Consider the following 21,327-nt stretch of genomic DNA (forward strand, 5'->3'; position numbering starts at 1 on the left):
CCAGTATGCATACATGCAGCGACTGCATGAGCACACAGATATCTCCACGCCTGAAAGCGGCCACAATCACACCATCTTTGTCGCAAATTAACAGTAAATGATTCTCGATCTGCTCCTTCATTGCGACGTATGCATGCAATGACAACAAAAGTATGTCCGATTCGATCGGAGTCATGAACAAACATTGAGGTTGCCATACGCTCATTTGCTTCCATTGCTTCTACCACCGTCGGAGCCCAGATTTTACCTCGATTAATCAGACACTCGATCTCTTTCCCTTTATCAGACCAAACTTTAGCCAACCTAAAGTATGTCTCTTTCACTACACTCGCTATTGGGAGATGGCGTGTACCTTTTAGTACTGAATTAATGGCCTCAGCAAGGTTTGTAGTCATGTGTCCGTATCTTCGACCCCCATCATATGCTTGTGACCACTTCTCCCGCTCGATTTTCGACGCCCAGTTCCAAACGCGCTCATCTATGGCCTTCAAATCTTCCAATCTCTTGTCGAAATTTGGTTGGCGTAATTCATATCCTGTTTCAAATTAGATATTATGTTAAAGTCAATTTATAGACAAACACATAAATGGGTACAAATGTTGAAAATAAAACTTACCCATGCTAACTATCTCCTTACGAATACGGCCGTTATGAAACTTCTCAATACAGTTCTTACCAATATGACGGATACAATATGCGGGATATGCGTGCGGAGGTGTCCAACGACTATCCGGTCGTTCAATTGCTGCCAAAAGGCCTGTTCCTCGATCGGATATCAAGGAAACTCCTTCTTCTCGGACGACATAATTACGTAGATTAGTCAGAAAGAAGTCCCAAGCCTCTGTCGTCTCTCCTTCAACGATGGCGAATGCAATTGGGAATATATTTCGTTGACCATCCTGCGCAACTGCTATCAATAATATATGTTTGTATTGTCCGTATAACCATGTGCCATCTACTTGGACCATACGTTTGCAAAATGGAAAACCTTTTATGCATGACTTGAATGCCCAAAAGAGTCTATGGAATATTCTTTTCCCTATAACAAGTTGACCTTCTCGGTTGTATGCAGGCATGGTCTGAGACTTCACGATGGTTCCAGGTATGAATTGTTTCATAGCTCGTAACAAATCAGGTAACTCATTGTATGGTGTATCCCAATCACCATATACCAACCTCCTTGCCTTCTCCTTCGCATGCCAAACAGGTTTGTATTTTACGTTGTATCCGAACTGATCTCGAATAGATGCAGCTAACACCGAGTAAGGAATCCTTGGATTTTGTTCAACCAAAACCTTCACATATTGACAAATTACATCGGAGTCCAGTAGTTGGTGATCTTGTTCGATAGAGTTTTGCAAACATGTGTGTGGACCATTGTACCTTGTGATGACCCAAGCATCTTACCTCTGTATTTTGGACACTCTGATCAGCCACTTACACTCAGGCCCATATTTAACACACTTCACGTACAACGTTTTCTGGTTGGACTCTACAACCTTGCAATCTACATGACCTCTTATGCAATACTCTTTAATCGCCAGTGTAGCTTCTTTTTTTCCTCTATATTGCTTCCCAACTGATAATTCACCAGAGTTATCAGACGATTCAATCATGTAACCTGAAGTTAAATGTGGCATCTCTGGGAATTCAGGTGCCCTCATTACTTCATAATCAATCTCCTACATATGAGGGGTAGGTTGATACGGTGTCGGATATTCACCAATATTGATATCAGCTTCATCACCATCGAACATGACGTATTCCTCACCCAAATGAGGTTCATCAGTTTCTTCATCTTCACTGGAATCTTCAAGTATTTCTTCCCATCGGTTTTCTGCGTCATACTGTGCGGCTCCAGATGTTCCACCAACTTCATTTGCACTTTCCAGCATCGCCACAAAGCTGTTCATCGACCTATATAACGGGTTATCGAACTGTCTCTCAAAACCCATTTGAGATGAAGTTCCAACCGCATTTCTCGATAACCCAGGCACATTAGATATATTACACAACTCAACAAGTAACTCAATAATTGGAATATTTGTCGAGTCATGTAATTCAACCATAGTTATTATATCATCATCTTCTACAACTGGTACTGCAGCATATCTGACCGGATTGGGACATACCATAAATCTATACCTCATACCATCAACAGTAAAACAAATTTTTCTTTCTATCCTCGCCTTCATCTCTACAAATGTGATGTCCCTTTTAAACATCATATTTATAGGTGTTTCAGACTGAAAAATAACCCCGGCCTCGTTTTCCATCATGTGTCCATTGTAATGGACAATCGTGAAAAATTTGTTACTCATTTTCTCTACACGTAAAAATATAGATATTTAGAATAAATTACATTCTAAATTATAATGGATAATTAATAACCTGCAACCACTAACCTACCGATATGCTAATGGATTATTAATAACCCACTAACATACTCGATTTATTACTCAATAACAAAATCATAAATATAGTTCATTCTTTAAAATCAAAAAAAAAATAATAATCTAATTAATTTCTATATAAAAATTAAAATAATGGACGAATTATAAAAATTACATAAAACTTACTATAAATCCTATTTATTTCTTCCTTTGTTCAAACTTTTTTCTCTTTTTTTCCCGAAATAACTCTCGAAATCTCGATGTAAGCTTTTCTTCTCTTCTCTTCTAACTTCTCCTCGAACTCACTCTCTCACTCTCCCAGACACCACTATCCTCCTATTTATAAATCATATTCAGTGTATTAACAACACCATTATTACTTCACATGCGCACATATTATGGAGTGATTTCCGATTACTACACCACCATGCAAAATTTTCTATTGATTATTGCATGCATTACTGCTTAACTTGTCACCTTTCTTTCTTTCACTTTATAAAATTAATACTTTTATAAATTTTCTTCTAATAACAACAAACTTTTCTTTTATAAAACATGTGCTTGCTTTCGTTTATTGCCAGGACCAAACTTTTCTTTTATAAAGCATGTGCTTTTGTTTATTGCTAGGGCCCAATACTTTTGCAACATTTTATAAAGTGTATGCTTTTATATAAAATTTCCTTTGGCATTATCGGTTTACTGCCAAAACTCATTGAATTATTGGCTTCCAAACCAACTCATTAGCATGCATTATTGGTGGACCTGCATGATGCTGATGAAGAAGACGCCGAGAACTCCACCCCAAGGCTGAAGAAGACGCCAAGAACTCTACCCCAAGGTTGAAGAAGACGCCGAGAGCTCCCATGAACATCTTTTGAACGAACATAGACGCCGAGAGCTCCCATGAACATCTTTTGAACTAACATATATAGAAGACACCGAGATATCCGATAGTGAATCCCACACCTCTGAAGACGCTGGAAAATCTTACTTTTCTGTAGCGAACACCCCATTTAGGGAAATAATAGCATGAGTATATTATTTTAGGAAATAATATATTGGCCATGCATTAACGTGGAAGTTTCCCCGTCATTTTTATGAGGCTGTAAAGCTAATTCGATTGACTGTGTTTCTTGGTTGTGGCTGTCCTTTTGCTACCACACGATCTAACGATGGATATATATTTTGTAGATTGGGTATTAATTTTATGTTTCTGTCCAAATTCAACTATTTGAAAGTTGCAGCAGTCGCTGGTTCATCAAATTATTATTATTGTTTTTGTGTTATGGGATACTATTTATAAGAGGTGGATGACAGTGGCACTGTCGGTTACCCTTCAGAAAAAAGAAAAAAAGTTAAATTGACGAAATTATTTTAAGTATGTGGCATTTGAAAAGAAGTATGCACTAGAAAGTCCAAAGTTTATAGGGTTGGTAACCCTATTTACAATTAAATATCTTTTTGCAATAGCTTCAAAAACATGCATGTCATACATCAGTCACATCCATATACATAATGATAATATCCGATGTCATAATAATAGTCAAGTAATAAACATGAATGAGACAACCTTTGTCACACATGTCTCAATAAAATTCTCATCAATTAATCAACACAACAATGATCACATTATCCCATCATAGTCATCAAGTATAAAACATGAAGGGAAACTCGATGTCACATATGTCTCAATATAATTCTCGGTCATAATATATAGCATTAGCTTGGTGTTACTATAGCAGTCAAGTCAAGTATCATGAATATTCAATAATCATCCCAACATATATAGGTGTCCATAAGTTAGACTATCAACCATTGCCTCACCAGGCCAAATGAGGTAGCTAACCACACATGCATCTCTAGAACCAGTCGAATGAGAACATCTCATCTCTCATCACTATGTTACCAATTCTTTCATCTAGAACGTTATACAAGGATTATTTAATTTTTTAACTTATGACGTTTAAGGCATTAGCCTTATCATTAATCATATGTTACATTATTCATATAACATGATATTTCGTTTAGATTTATTATTTATTAATGAATCACTACTCATATTCAACCGATAATTTATATAAAGTTTATGAGTTAAAGTAATATTTTATCTAAATTTTAAGGTCAAAGTAATATTATAATAGATTTAGGGATTAAATTTAATCCTTTTACTAATGTGCTAAGTCATCAACCCAAAGAGAGTTAATGGCCTAGTGATCAAAATAAGACATTTCGGAAAAAAAAAAGTGATTGGAATGTAGCTTTTACAAAACTTGTACCCAAAATGAGACAATCAAAAACAAAATAGAACCACCAATATAATTGACCCTTAAGAAATTTAACTACTCAAATTGAATTGGGTGGATTTAGAAGTATAAAAAGATAAAAATATAATATTATAATAATTATTATTATTATTTAAAAATAAAGCTTTACATTTTTTTTCTTCAATTGAACTGGTAGTATTAAAACCAATCAATGCAGCTACTTCTATCCAGTTAAAAAAATATTCATCGAAGTTTAGTCCACCGCTCTCTAGTGTTGCTTCTCCTATTGTAGATTGTAGTTCCCATGGTCAGCATCTATAAAACAAATAATTAGACCGGAAAATGAACATTCTGCAAAACTGCGAACTTCCATTAAACAAGGATAAATTTCGGATCAGTATAACTAATTAATTAAGAGTTTGATGGTCCCGGCGGGGCTCGAACCCGCGACCTTCGGCTCATAAGACCAACGCTCTAACCAACTGAGCTACGGGACCAATTAATCTTCGTCCCTTATTTTAGCTTAAAAGAACTAATACTATTATTCATTCGTCTGTACTACAGAAATTGGCTTACTCCGCACTGATTAATCATAAATTTTGCCAGGCAAACGAGGAACAGGTTTCCCCAGTCCTGGATCCAACGCAGATCCTATTGGGCCACTTGATGTTCTTGTACCACGCGAGTTAGCTGATAAATAATATAAAGAGTTGAAGAACCCACCATGGCTTGATAACATTTGATCAAACTCTGCTACAACAATGACTAAGGTGGGATACATTAAGTCTTCAATAGGCATGCAAAAGCTTGGGAAATTAGATTTTGAAAATTTAGGGCAGCCAAATGGATTCAGATACTAATGGGATGGCCCAATTTTATAATATCATATAGTTATACCATGTGATACTTTGTGTTTGTTCCCAACATAAGTTCTCTTGTACAAGTGTATTTGTACGAATTAGTTTGTAGCTGGTTTTGGCCAGCACCAACACAGCATATGGGTAAACGAAAGGTAGCTTTATGAAGCTGTAAAGCTAATTCTCTTGACTGTGTTTCTTGATTGTGGCTGCCCTTTTGCTACCACATGACACATGTTCAAGGCAATAAATATTGGGCAAAGACTTGAAAGAACAACTGAAGGGAAAAAAAGTTGGTGAGGGCATGGCCCCTCCCAACACCAAAATAGATTTGTCCTGTTCTAAGATAATTGGAGAAAGGAATGGAAAGTTGTTTGGAAGGTTGTCGAGATTTGCATGTTTCTGTCACCAAATATTCTTTTAATCCAGCATGCATGCCAATCCACAACTCTCAATCAACCATCCAAGTAGCTTCTAAATCAACTAATCTCAACAAAACCTGTAACTTGTTTCCCCGGTCAATTATGCCTTAATCTAAACCAGTCATGTAACTATTTTCCCAACTGAAAACCATTTAGGAACACTGTGAGTCCTTCAACGCCGATACCAACTGTTGGTTCTAAATTTTAGTTCTCCTCTGTGAATGTTCGAATGCACAACAATGTTCCAAAATGTATGCTTGAAACAATGTAAGAATACTGCCATGTGCTTCATAATTTCAGTCTCATTTGATGTAATGTATATAGGCAGCTAAACCTTCTGATTATTGTTAATTCCTTTCATGGTTGTTTCCAACGCAGCCCTACGGGGTATGGGAATGATATGAAAAAACTTTATAAAAGTGGGGTTCAGTTCACCTTCAGAGTTGTGAGCCCCCCACGCACAGAGACAAACGGCTAGCTCGTGTCTTTTTCTTTTTGTTTTTTGAACCAGAGGCTAGCTCATGTCCACTGTAACCTAAGTTCACGTGCCAATTTATCTCCCTTTCCATAAAAGAGTCGCGATAAATTGAAAGAGAAGGAAGCTGGCCTGATATGGGACTATGGAGGAAGCCGATCACACGTGGAGAACATTCGAGAGGTGTGCCTCTTTGGCCCCACTGCTTAGAATTGGATGGCATGTCGAATCCTAGGCTGACAATCAGACTTTCCTTACGAAATTTATATCCTTTTATAATTGTCCCAACAAATACTTTTTTTCTTATAAATTCAAAATATATTTTTATTTATAATTATGATATCATTTGAATATTATTTACGAAAATGATACACTTTTTGCGTCTTGTTAAAACATGTGTTGAATTGAGCAACATCTCCCCTGAACTGTTAATGAGGAATGTGGAGTTAATGATGATCAGCCCCTGACTCACTGTCTCTGCTCTGTTTTCTATTTCTTCTTCACCCTCTGATCTAATCCCTTCCTTCCCCACTTGTATTAACAAAATAAAACTACTTTTCACACTAATTAATCAAATTCCATGTTATGAACCAACAGTTAGTTGTCATTTGGAAGAAAAACACATTCTTCGAAACGCACCTTTCACACAATCTAACTTGTATACAAATCTTTAAAAAAAACTAGTATTCAAAATATTAAAGAAAAAAATAAAGAAAACGAGGGTAATGACCAATAGAAAAAAGTAAGAAAAAATTAAACGAATTTTATCTTAGAAAACAAACACACATGATATTTGTCAAGAATGTGTTAGCATGAACATGAGTTGAGACATGTGTCCTAAACACGAACTACACATGTTATTCCTTTTTGAAAAAAGTCATTTAATTTTTTTTTGAATATTTTTCATTATTTTTTTTCTCATTTTGATACTCATTTTCTATGTCGCGTATGTCAAAGTGGGTCGTACAATAAATGTGATATGTTTTTTTAAACAATCACATTTGAGTGATTAATCAAACTGATCATCTTTATTCTTCTGTATTTTTCCTTTAGAAGCTCTCTTTTCACCCTTAATATTGTGATTAAATTTAAATTTTGTTAAAAGATATTATTTAGATAAATAAAATTTTAAAGGTATTATTTCTTAAATAATTAATATATATAGCCTTTCTTTTCTATGACACTGTTTAGCTTTGGACAATATCATGTTATAGTGCAATGAAAAGCAGAGAGTGTTGACAGTATAGTGTTTATGAAGTGTCACTAGATTTCATCTATTTTCCAACTTACCTAATTAAGTAAAAGTTTTTATTCTATTTTCCCCAAGGTTTTGCTAGCTGAGAAGCTTCACCGTTCTTCAACATTTTAATCTTCATTCTCTTCTTTTTTTTCTTATCATTACCGGGGTTTTAAATATCGGTTGCGATCGCGTTTTCGGCTATTTCGAATTTACTGTGATTGCGGCCGTCGCAGATAACTCGGACAGTTACAAAACTACTATATCACGGCCGAAACGACGATCGCATACCATTTTTTAAAACCCTAATCATTACTACCGCACCATACTCTGTTTCTCTCTCTCTCTCCCTTCCCGTCTACATCTGTCTCTCTACCTTTAATTTGCGTCTCCATTGTCATCTCTTTCCAAGCTTTCTCCTTCAGTACTTGGTTTTTTTCCAGGTAGACACGAAAGGTAAGGCCTCTGAACACCCAACGTTTTGCAATCTTCAGCATTTTCCTTTCCAGTGGTCATATATTAGTTTATCTCTTTGTTTAAGTGGAGATGTTTGGTTTGGTTGTGGTGATTTTAGCTCTGTTGAACTTTCATGGTGGAGTGAGAGGTTTGAACAGTGAAGGGTATGCTCTTATATCGTTTAAGCAGTCTATTTACGAGGACCCTGAAGGGTCTCTAAGTAACTGGAACTCTTCTGATGACAACCCTTGTTCATGGAATGGAGTTACATGCAAGGAACAAAGAGTTGATTCCATTAGCATTCCGAAGAAGAAACTCCATGGCTTTCTTCCTTCTTCTTTAGGCTCTTTATCTGATCTTCGGCATGTTAATTTGAGGAACAATAAATTCTTTGGGGTTTTACCTGTTGACCTCCTCGAAGCTCAGGGGTTCCAGAGTTTGGTTCTTTATGGGAATTCCTTATCTGGGTCTTTGCCAAAAGATATAGGGAAGCTTAAGTATATTCAAACGTTAGCTTTGTCTGATAATTTCTTTAATGGTTCGTTACCTTCATCGATTGTTCAATTCAAGAGACTGAAGACCCTTGATCTCAGCAAGAACAATTTCACTGGTTCTTTGCCGGATGGGTTCGGGACTGGCTTGGTCTCCCTTGAAAAACTTGATCTTTCTTTCAATAAGTTCATCGGTACGATTCCTAGTGACTTGGGAAATCTGTCTAGTTTGCAAGGAACTGTTGATTTGTCTCACAATCTTTTCGCAGGATTGATTCCGGCTAGCCTCGGAAATCTTCCTGAGGTTTACATTGATCTTACTTTTAACAATTTGAGTGGACCAATACCCCAAACTGGTGCTCTAATAAACAGAGGACCAACTGCATTTCTAGGGAACCCTGGGCTCTGTGGCCCCCCTTTGAGGAACCCCTGTTCCTCGGATACCCGGGTGCGAGTTCGCCCTTTCTGCCCAATAATTATCCGCCTGGGATGTCGGATGACAATGACGGCAGATACGAGAGACGGAGAGGACTCGGTAAAGGTGCTGTCATTGCTATAATAGTGAGTGATGTAATTGGAATAAGCCTTGTTGGGTTGCTATTCTCCTTCTGTTATTCAAGAATCTGCCCGTGTAGCAAGAATAAAGATGACCACAATTATGGTTTTGAAAAGGGAAGGAAAGGAAAGGAGTGTTTCTGCTTCAGAAAAGATGAATCGGAGACTTTATCAGAAAACATAGAGCAGTACGATCTTGTACCGCTGGATACGCAGGTGGAATTCGAATTGGATGAGCTACTTAAAGCTTCTGCTTTTGTTCTGGGGAAGAGTGGGATCGGTATCGTGTACAAAGTCATGCTCGAAGATGGACTTTCCTTAGCTGTGAGAAGATTTGGTGAAGGCGGCTCTCAGAGGTTTAAGGAATTCCAGACAGAAGTAGAAGCAATCGGAAAGCTGAGGCATCAGAATATTGTTACTCTAAGAGCTTATTATTGGTCGGTTGATGAGAAGCTTCTCATATATGATTACATGTCTAATGGAAGTCTTGCCACTGCATTACACGGTATGTTTCACCTACCCTCCTTTGAGCACTATAATGTTCGTATACATATCGGTATTGTTCGTCTTTTGTATTGATAGTCTCAATTTTCCTACCGTTATTAGGGAAGGCAGGAGTGGCATCATTCACACCATTATCGTGGTCTGTCCGACTAAAACTCAGGGTACAGCGAAAGGCTTGGTTTATCTGCATGAGTTCAGCCCCAAAAAATTTGTACACGGAGATTTGAAGCCAACCAATATATTACTTGACCAGAACATGGAAGCTCACATTTCCGATTTTGGTCTGGGACGGCTTGCCAATATTGCCGGAGGTTCTCCAACCACGCAGTCTAACCGAATGCCTTCAGATAAACCACAAGAGAGACTTCAAAAGAGTGCTTCTTCAGAAGCCAATCCCATTTACTCCTCGAACTTGGGATCTTATTACCAGGCCCCTGAAGCACTGAAAGTGGTAAAACCATCACAGAAGTGGGATGTCTACTCATATGGTGTAATCTTGCTAGAAATGATCACAGGAAGATCACCCATAGTTAATGTGGGTACCGAAGAAATGGATCTGGTTCAGTGGATTCTGTTGCGGAAGACGGCTATCGGATAGAGTAAAATCGTAACTGATAATTTGAGAAAATAAAAATGAAGATAAAAGAGACACAAAATTTACGTGGAAAACCCCTAAAAAATTTAGGATAAAAACCACGGGCAGCGGTAGAAGAATTTCACTATGAGAAAATATGAATTACAACCTCTCTCGATCTACCAAGGAGAAAACAATGATAATTCTCTCTTGATAAAAAGGAGAAAACAACTATCAAGAAACTCTCTAAATTCTCTCTAGTATTGGAAGAAAGCTAAGCTAAAATGCTTTGGGATTATTTTGAAGCTAAATGAGCTAGGTATTTATAGTTGAAACTTAAAGAATAATCTTATAAATACCCTAAATTACAATGACTAAAATTAATTATCTCATTACCCAATTTCAACAAAAATTAGGTGCCTAATTTTTGACTTTGACAAAGCACCATTTGGTGCCTAAATTATTTGACTTTTAACAATCTCTCACTTGAAGATTTGATTGGAATAATCATATCTTCACACCATTCTTTCTACCTTGTACTTTTATGTTGCTTATATTTCTGTTAGGCTGCAAGAGGATCGGCACCAGGTAAATTTATCAGCGTTGATCGCCTTCGTCATGAAATCTGCTATGTTGTCTTTGGTATGAATCTTCTGCATATCTACTGTCCCTTCTTCAACCTTTTCACGAATGAAATGGTACTGAACTCGTATGTGTTTTGTCCTTGAATGAAATGTTGGATTCCTTGCTAGATGCAAGGCGCTTTGACTGTCACAAAACAGAGAGACATACTCTTGATTGTGCCTAAGCTCCTCCAATAGCATCTTCAATCAAATTGCTTCTTTACTGGCTTGTGTAGCTGCTACATATTCTGCCTCTGTTGTGGACGTAGCCACAACTGACTACAATTTTGAAACCCAGCTTACAGCTCCACCAGCAACTTTGAACACATATCCTGTAGTATATTTGTTTTTATCCAAATCCCCTGCATAGTCAGAATCTACATAACCATTTATTAGTAAGTTTGATCATCCGTAACATAATGCAATATTTGAGGTTCCTTTGATGTATCTCAGGATCCTCTTCACTGTATTCCAATGCTCTTTGCCTGGATTCGCCATGTACCGACTAACCACTCCCACTGCTTGTGCAATGTCTGGTCTTGTGCATATCATAGCGAACATTAAACTTCTCACTACTGATGCATATGGTACTAGAGACATCTCCATCCTCTCTTTTTCACTGTTAGGACTCATACTGGAGGATAATTTGAAGTTAATAGGAAGAGGGGTAGAAATTGGCTTACAATCTTGCATGCTGAATCGTGACAAGATCTTCTTCAAGTAATTCTTTTGTGAAAGCCAAATCTTCCTATTACTTCTGTCTCGGTGAATTTACATCCCTAGAATCTTGTTTGCTGATCCCAAGTCCTTCATTTCAAATTCCCTAGCCAGTTGTGCCTTCAATTCTTCAATATAATCTTTGTTGGGTCCTGCAACCAACATGTCATCCACATACAACAGTAATATAACAAAATTGTTATCACCAGACCTCTTGAAATAAGCACAAGGGTCTGCATTAAGTCTGTTGTATCCAAGGCACATAATGAAGGAATCAAATCTCTTATACCAACACCTCGGCACCTGCTTTAGTCTGTATAGAGATTTGTTCAACCTGCAAACCAAGTTCTTCTTTTCTTTTTCTTCAAAACCTTCAGGCTGGAGCATATAAATTTCTTCTTCAAGATTTCCATGAAGAAAAGATGTTTTAACATCTAGCTGCTCTAGATGTAAGTTCAATGTAGCACACATTGCCAAAACTACTCGAACTTTTGTTAGTCGAACCACAGGAGAAAATATTTCATTGAAATCAATACCTTCTTTTTGAGCATATCCTTTGACCACCAGTCTTGCACGATACCTCTCAACTTGATCGTCACCATTTCGTTTGATTTTGAAGACCCATTTGTTATCAATTGGCTTCCTTCCTTGTGGTAGTGGCACAAGGTCCCATGTATTATTTTTATGAAATGCTTCGATTTCTTCTTGCATCACCATCATCCACTGTGAAGCATCTGAGCTGTTTATTGCCTCCTGGTATGTTGATGGCTCACCATCCTCTGTTAAAAGGCAGTATGCAATATTACCTTCTATAACATAATCTGAGTGCCAATTGGGACGTCTTCTCACACAATCTGATTGACGAGTTGTTGGAGCTTCAGAACTCTCTGGTTCTTGTTCATCATGTGCTGGTTCTGCTTCATAAGAATCTTCTTCTTCAAACTCTTTTTCCACATGTATCTGAGTAGTCTCTGACTTTTCAGCGCTATCATCGTCTTCTTTTCTTTGTAGTTTATTTTCTACAAAGATAACATCTCTACTAATGATCACTTTGCGGGCAGTGGGATCCCACAAGCGATACCCCTTTACTCCATCATCATACCCCAAGAATTTGCATTTCCTGGATTTTGGATCCAACTTTGAAATTTCTTGGGAGTTGTACATCACGTACACTATACTTCCAAATATATGGAGGTTTGAATAATCAGCTGGTTTTCCAGTCCACATCTCCATTGGTGTCTTCAGCTCTATTGCAGTTGATGGAGCTCGATTCACCAAATAACAGGCGGTATTGACTGCTTCTGCCCAGAATGATTTTTCTAGGCCTGCATCCCTCAACATTGCTCTTGTTCTTTCTAACAAGGTTATGTTCATCCGCTCTGCCACTCCATTTTGTTGAGGAGTGTTTGCCACTGTGAACTATCTTTTGATGCCTTCTTTCTTGCAAAAGTCATCAAATTCTTCGCTTGTGTATTCTCCTCCATTATCTATTCTGAAACACTTGATATTATTTCTAGAATCAAGTTCCACCCGCGCTTTGAAGTTTTTGAAAGTTTAAAACACGTCTGACTTCTTTTTAATAGGGTGCACCCAACATCTCCTGGAGTAGTCATCAATAAATGAGACAAAGTATTTTGCTTCACCTAGGGATGTTACTGGTGCTTGCCATACGTCAGAGTGAACCAATTCTAGAACACTTTCGCCTCTAGAATTTGATGTGTTGAATTTCAACCGGTGTTGCTTACTTGTTATGCAATGCTCACACAAAGGAAGTGATACCTTTGTTAAGTCTAGAAGTAGCTTTTGCTCTACAAGGACTTTCATTCATTGTTCTGACATGTGTCCAAGTTTCTGATGCCATAGTATTGTCGAATCTGAACTACATGAGGCAACAGAGGCTTCTGCTTCTACCAAAGTCTCTCCCTTCAGCATGTACAAGTTTGCAGCTATTTTTTCGCCTTTCAGCACCACAAGTGCTCCACGGAACACCTTCATGATTCCTTTCCGTGTTTCAATCTTGCTTGCATTATTATCCAACAATCCGTAGGATAATAAATTTTTCTTCAGGCCTTTCACATGCCGCATATCTCGAACAACTTTAATTGTTCTGTCATACATCTTCAATTTGATGGTTCCCACGCCAACGATCTCTAAGGCATGATCATTGTAACTATAAACAGATCCTCCTGAGACAAGTTCATAATGATGAAACCATTCTCTTCTTGAGGTCATGTGATATGTTGCTCCCGAATCAATGAGCCATATATCTGCAAATCGTTTTCTTCCTTCCACGGTGGTTGACGCTTCACAGCATAGAGCATCTCCATCATCTGAAGTGTTTGCGGTATTGCCTTGTGGATTGGAGTTTTTATTTAGACTCCAACAATCCTTCTTCAAATGACCCTTCTTTCCACAATTGTAACACTTTAAATTCTTCTTGTTCCTCGACTTCGATCTACCATGTTTGTGACTGCTGCTTTGGCCACGTTCTGTTGATCTCCCTCTCATCGTTGTCATCGTTGTCAACGCTTCTGCTTGTTGTAGATTTACTTGTCTGTCTTCCTTGTTCTTACGCCGATTTTCTTCTTGTAGAACAGCAGCTGCAACATCATCAAAGACTAGACTAGTGACATTACTGTTTGTCAAGTTGATGATGAGTTGATCATACGAATCCGGTAGACTTTAAAGTAGAAGTTCAGCACGTTCTTGTTCTCCTATTTTACAGCTTAAGGATGTAAGCTGAGAAAATAAGGTGTTCAGTGTATTTAAGTGCTCCGTCACTGAAGTAGATTCTGGCATACGGAGAGTGTACAATTTCCTCTTAAGGAAAATTTTATTGTGCAACGATGTGGCCTCGTACAATTTGGTGAGATGATCTCATATCTCCTTAGCTGTCTTTTTCTCCTCGATGCTTGACAATACTTCATCTGCTAATGCTAGATGAAAGTTTGACATAGCATTTTCGTCCATTTCGATCCATTTGCTGTCATCTGCAAAATCCACCAGCCTTTCACTGATAGCCGCTAGACACCCGTCTTTCCTCAGGATGGCCTTCATCTTTAATTTCCACAATGAGAAATTTCTCCCATTGAACTTTTCAATATCAAATTTTGTTGTCATAGCTTCTTTTACAGATAGCTCCCACTATTTCACTATCGTGAATAGTTCTCTGGAACCTTCAAAGAATGTGTAATAACTTCTTACTTTCTTATGTTGGATGATCCACCTTTTGGTGGCAACCACAAAGACAATAAGCAGATATTACACACTCTAATCTAGCTTGGATATCAATTGTTGCGGAAGACGGCTATCGGATAGAGCAAAATCGCAATTGATAATTTGAGAAAATAAAAATGAAGATAAAAGAGACACAAAATTTACGTGGAAAACCCCTAAAAATTTAGGGTAAAACCCACGGGCAACAGTAGAAGAATTTCACTATGAGAAAATAGGAATTACAACCTCTCTCGATCTATCAAGGAGAAAACGATGATAATTCTCTCTTGATAAAAAAGAGAAAACAACTCTCAAGAAACTCTCTAAATTCTCTCTAGTATTGGAAGAAAGCTAGAATGCTTTGGGATGATTTTGAAGTTAAATGAGCTAGGGTATTTATAGTTGAAACTTAAGGACTAATCTTATAAATACCCTAAATTACAATGACTAAAATTAATTTTCTCATTACCCAATTTCAACAAAAATTAGGTGCCTAATTTTTGACTTTGACAAAGCACCATTTGGTGTCTAAATTATTTGACTTTTAACAGATTCAGCTATGCATTGAAGACAAGAAACCACTTTCCGATGTTTTAGATCCGTTTTTAGCTCCGGATGCAGATAAGGAGGAGGAAATAATCGCGGTTCTGAAGATCACGATGGCTTGCGTGAATAGCAGTCCTGAAAGGAGACCAACCATGAGGCATGTCTTGGATGCTTTGGACAGGTTGATTACATCTACCGATCAAAAGACCATTTAAAACCAAGGAACTGGTGCCTCAAGGATACTTGGAACCGAGAATGTTTTCGAGGTAATGGTTAGTTCCACTTGAACGGAAACAACGTAGCGTTGTAACAATTGAATCAGTGGAGAGAAACCAGGCAATTGTGCTCCAAAGCAAAATGTTCATTTCTTTATGTAGGATTCCCTTGTTTGTAACTAGGGCTAGGTGATGGTAGGTCTGCGAAAAAAGCAGCTGTCGAGTTTTTTTAATTGCTTTGTGCTTTTGCATAATTTTGACTATCTGTTATTACTGTGTACGTGATGGGGAGTTTTCTTCTTGCTATTGTAGCGGACCATTTGTCACTTGTTTTTGTTGCTCTTGTAATACAATGTTGTGTCTTGTCTTTACGTATGATCTTAAAATATATATATAGGCATAATGCCAACATTACCTGAGTGTTCATTTTAGTACCTACTCTTTTTTTCCATTTTTTGAAGTAATATCGTGCTCATGCAAATGTGGATGCTTGACTGATGCCGATGTGGGTTATAGCTGCAATATCATGCTCATTCAAATGTAATTATGCAATCATCTCCCGGCCCGAATGGGGGGAGCAGAATGAAGACAAAAGTCTAAGACAAGGTAAACACAAGTGAAGAGTGGTAGCTGTCCATTGGAACATAAATTGGCAGTGAATCATGTCTGCTTTCTTGACTTTTAACCTCATCTTTCTTGTCCGAATGTATTCCTAAAACCCAGTACTAGTCGCCACTATAACACATAACACCCTCCTTACTTGAGCAATCATAGGCTTCTTTTTTATCAATTAGACTGCCTCGCCTTGAGTTTGACCAAATCATTTTTTTACATATAAATTCTGAAAACATAAACGACAAAGAATGTTTGGCTTAATCATATACTCAACGAGTTTGATTAACTGCAAATAAATTAATTAGTGTTAATGATAAAAAAATCAATTGATTACTGGAGAGAGAGATAATGGGTGTCCATTAATTATCGAAATTAAACTTGCTTAAAGATTCATTTATTAGAGTAATAAAATATATTTATGTTATCTCATCTTATATGAATTCGAATCTCAACATTTATATTAAGAATCTTATACCAAAAGCTTTATATAACAAGATTTAATGGGCTTGATGAGAGCTAAGTCCATAGTGAAATGTTTAGGGGGTAATATGCCTTATTTTTTCGAAAATTGTTTAATGGATTTGAATCTTACTCATTCTTTCGAAAATTGTTTAATGGATTTGAATCTTACTCATTCTTTCGAAAATTGTTTTGTTATTGAACTTATCAAGTGGCTCAGTCAGTAAGTAAGGAAAATAATTTTCTTTTAAAAAAAAAATTTGAGTTTGAGTAGTTATGTCTGTAAAGTGTGTGTTGTCAATGATTAAAAAATATTAGCTCATAATCACCCTAGACCAGGGTTGGACCGAGGAGAGCAGTTGGGAACAGTCACTTTCTAAAATTTTAGAAATTTATACTTTAACATAAAATATTACGTCTATCTCAGTCTCGTACTATTTAAGAAAAGTTATTCCACTATTTGACATCTTTACTATTAGTATACTACTCTGATTATGTTGCTTTATTGATTTCACAGTTTTCCGATCAATGCATCGTCGTCAATACAACAAATATCAAAATTAGTTAAATTTAATATAAAATTGATTTTGTGGGCACTATGCCTCAATAGATGACTCAGCCCCTCTTTGTAATAATAAAAAGAAGACAAACCCAAAGTGCAAATCTAAAGCTAAAAGAACAAAGCCTCAGTCAGGGCTTCAATGTTAAAACATTGAATGCTGAAAGCTGGCCGTCAAATGTTAGGAAGTGGTCTTTCGAGAGGGCAAAGAAAGACTCTTTCTTCTATATATATACGGTAGCTTCCCTTTATTGAAGGGATATAATAGAATCATTTAGAAAATCCCAGCAGTGGTGCATCTTGGGATATAATAGAATGTCACTTACAAATTTATTTTAATCCTAATAATTCAAATATTTGATAAATTATATTATCGAATATGTATAATAGTAGTTTTCTCTATTGTATATTTTAAAATATGTTTTACTTTTTATACAATTTCTACCTAGAATGAGAGGGAATGGAAATTTTACTCCCAAAGTATTGAACTCACAATCTAAGGGAAAGGAAAAAAATATCAATTTAGAGCTTTTTAACAGTTTGCTCTATAGATTGTTAACTTGCAACATAACTTTTTAGTTTCACAGTCAGGAATTTATGAATATGTTTTGGTTTATACACGTAAAGTTTTTATGTTGTTTTGAAACTTAAATGACTACGTAAAATTGATTTGTAAAATAATATTTTAGGGTATTTTTAAATGTAAATTGTAATTATATGAAAATACAATTGCGTTTTGAGCTAGTAACTCAAAATTTTCATTTTTGTTGGGAAAGAAAATGGAAATGCTAAAATGCACGAACTAATTTTTTTTTAAATATTCTTATCTAGGGTCTAAGGAGAAGAGAGGGTATTGAACTTATAACTTAGGGAAAGTATAAGATGTCAGCGGAGGGCTTAATTAATTGCTGTAGAAATTATTGACAAATACACAAACTATTTTCAAAACTCGAAATATAAGGTTATTCAAATAGTAAGTAGTATAAATTTTGGTGGATCTCTGTTATAAATTAAAGTTACAACAAAAGAAATTCTAAAATGACAAAAATTAGAGATTACGATATAATTTGGGTTTAAAATGTGTTTTTAAGGCATTATGTTGGTTAGCGCATTTGAAACATGGAGTGGCCTTAGGAGGATCCAAATCATGAAATCGATAATGCTTCTACATCACCACAAAAGGTTGCATACTCTTCCAATACGAGTTAAAGCCAAGTCTGACTTAATTTATGAATAATAATAAGTGAGGTAGGTTGTCTATTAAAACTTACATAAATGTTTGTGATTACAATTCATAAGCACCACCTTAATTTCTCCTAATGATACAGACACAGGATGTGGCATGCTCTTAACGTTGTCACCATCAACGTCTCTCTCAGACAATTTATTCTCTCTCATATTTCCAATGCAAAGACAAAACTTTACCTAATACTTCACTTTTTTAAAATTCCACATCTAATATTTAAAACATTTGTACAATACTTTCACGGCGATAAAGTTTTTATCGAAATATAATTCTCACACCCATTTATTACCTTTCAACCACACTTTCTTATAATATTATCGATTTAGTATCATTTCTGACAAAGTGACAATAAAACGCGAATCATCATCCAAGCTTTCGCGAAGTTTTGTCCGAACTGACGTCACGTAAGGGAAAGAGTGTATCGTCATCTACACCTTCACTGAACCTTTGATATACACAGAAGACATGAATCATGAAGCGCGCTTTTCATGGGAAATGTTGACATGGGTCGCGTGAGAAGACGCATTTCAAGGGGCATGACTTCCAAGGTCCATATCATCTCTCAACTATCACTTTTATTTCATTTTGGTCATTCTATTATTGTTTTTTCAAAATCATACCTAAGGTTATGTTTTGGTTTTATTTTGATCATCTATCATTAAAAAAAGCAACATAGCTACCCCTATTACAATGGAACACAAACACATTCAGGATAAAAACTCCAATATAGAAATCAATCAAACCCATAGAATATCGATAAATTTACCTGAATATCTGATCGTCACTTATGATAACGGTAGAAGAAAGAGGAAGATCTGCCTGCTTGCATTTATGTTTAGGGTTTCTCGATTAAGAGTACTATATATCGTAAACGGTGGAAAACACTTGATATTTAAATTAGTATCGACACAAACTATATTAGTGTCGACACATTATTTAGACATATTCTCTCATAAAACCGGTATAATTGTACCGGTTAGATTGAAAAATTACATATTACATTATACTTTTGGGTTCGATGATTTTGGGATCGACACTTTTTATATATGGATCGACACTTTATGGGTGCACCTTGTTTCCATTCATTCTGGGAAAAAAGTATCGACACAAACTATATTAGTGTCGACACATTATTTAGACATATTCTCTCATAAAACCGGTATAATTGTACCGGTTAGATTGAAAAATTACATATTACATTATACTTTTGGGTTCGATGATTTGGGATCGACACTTTTTATATATGGATCGACACTTTATGGGTGCACCTTGTTTCCATTCATTCTGGGAAAAAAGTATCGACACAAACTATATTAGTGTCGACACATTATTTAGACATATTCTCTCATAAAACCGGTATAATTGTACCGGTTAGATTGAAAAATTACATATTACATTATACTTTTGGGTTCGATGATTTTGGGATCGACACTTTTATATATGGATCGACACTTTATGGGTGCACCTTGTTTCCATTCATTCTGGGAAAAAAGTATCGACACAAACTATATTAGTGTCGACACATTATTTAGACATATTCTCTCATAAAACCGGTATAATTGTACCGGTTAGATTGAAAAATTACATATTACATTATACTTTTGGGTTCGATGATTTTGGGATCGACACTTTTTATATATGGATCGACACTTTATGGGTGCACCTTGTTTCCATTCATTCTGGGAAAAAAGTATCGACACAAACTATATTAGTGTCGACACATTATTTAGACATATTCTCTCATAAAACCGGTATAATTGTACCGGTTAGATTGAAAAATTACATATTACATTATACTTCTGGGTTCGATGATTTTGGGATCGACACTTTTATATATGGATCGACACTTTATGGGTGCACCTTGTTTCCATTCATTCTGGGAAAAAAGTATCGACACAAACTATATTAGTGTCGACACATTATTTAGACATTCTCTCATAAACCGGTATAATTGTACCGGTTAGATTGAAAAATTACATATTACATTATACTTTTGGGTTCGATGATTTTGGGATCGACACTTTTTATATATGGATCGACACTTTATGGGTGCACCTTGTTTCCATTCATTCTGGGAAAAAAGTATCGACACAAACTATATTAGTGTCGACACATTATTTAGACATATTCTCTCATAAAACCGGTATAATTGTACCGGTTAGATTGAAAAATTACATATTACATTATACTTTTGGGTTCGATGATTTTGGGATCGACACTTTTTATATATGGATCGACCCTTTATGGGTGCACCTTGTTTCCATTCATTCTGGGAAAAAAGTATCGACACAAACTATATTAGTGTCGACACATTATTTAGACATATTCTCTCATAAAACCGGTATAATTGTACCGGTTAGATTGAAAAATTACATATTACATTATACTTTTGGGTTCGATGATTTTGGGATTGACACTTTTTTATATATGGATCGACACTTTATGGGTGCACCCTGTTGGCCATATTGTAAATTTGCCTTTTACTTCCAAGTATCGACATGACCCTTAATGTGTATAAGAAACATGTACAACAACATACTGCTAACTTTTCTCATCTCATTCATAATTATATTCACATACAAAAATATAAATCGTATACAAAATTATAAATCTTATACAAAATTAACTCGACATTTACATCATTACATCCTTTTGTTATTCTTATGTAATATTGCAGCTTTTGTTATCTCCTGTCTTCGTTCATTTTGATTGTGGCTTACGAGATCGTTTAATACTCGCGATCGATCCCAGTCTCCAACAACCTATATTCAAATTGTCAGAACGTTAAGTATTGTCAACTACAGCATTCAATCTACGACTTTTAACAATTTTACCACAAACAATTTTTTCTATCCACTTACAAAATCACCAGTTGCCCCTGTAGAACCGATCGATTCCATCCA

At 36.2% G+C, this 21,327-nt stretch overlaps 1 non-coding gene and 1 pseudogene across 1 annotated transcript; one reads left to right on the forward strand and one right to left on the reverse strand.

Moving 5' to 3' along the window:
* Positions 1–5,080: 5,080 nt before the first annotated feature.
* On the reverse strand, positions 5,081–5,154 carry TRNAI-UAU. Its single transcript has one exon. It is a non-coding gene; the product is annotated as a tRNA-Ile (tRNA).
* A 2,836-nt stretch (positions 5,155–7,990) lies between these two features.
* LOC120171843 lies at positions 7,991–15,913 on the forward strand (annotated as a pseudogene).
* The last annotated feature ends 5,414 nt before the right edge of the window (positions 15,914–21,327 follow it).

This window comes from Hibiscus syriacus, unplaced genomic scaffold (assembly GCF_006381635.1).
Source record: "Hibiscus syriacus cultivar Baekdansim isolate YM2019G1 unplaced genomic scaffold, ASM638163v2 tig00003041_pilon, whole genome shotgun sequence".
Taxonomy (NCBI): Eukaryota; Viridiplantae; Streptophyta; class Magnoliopsida; order Malvales; family Malvaceae; genus Hibiscus; species Hibiscus syriacus.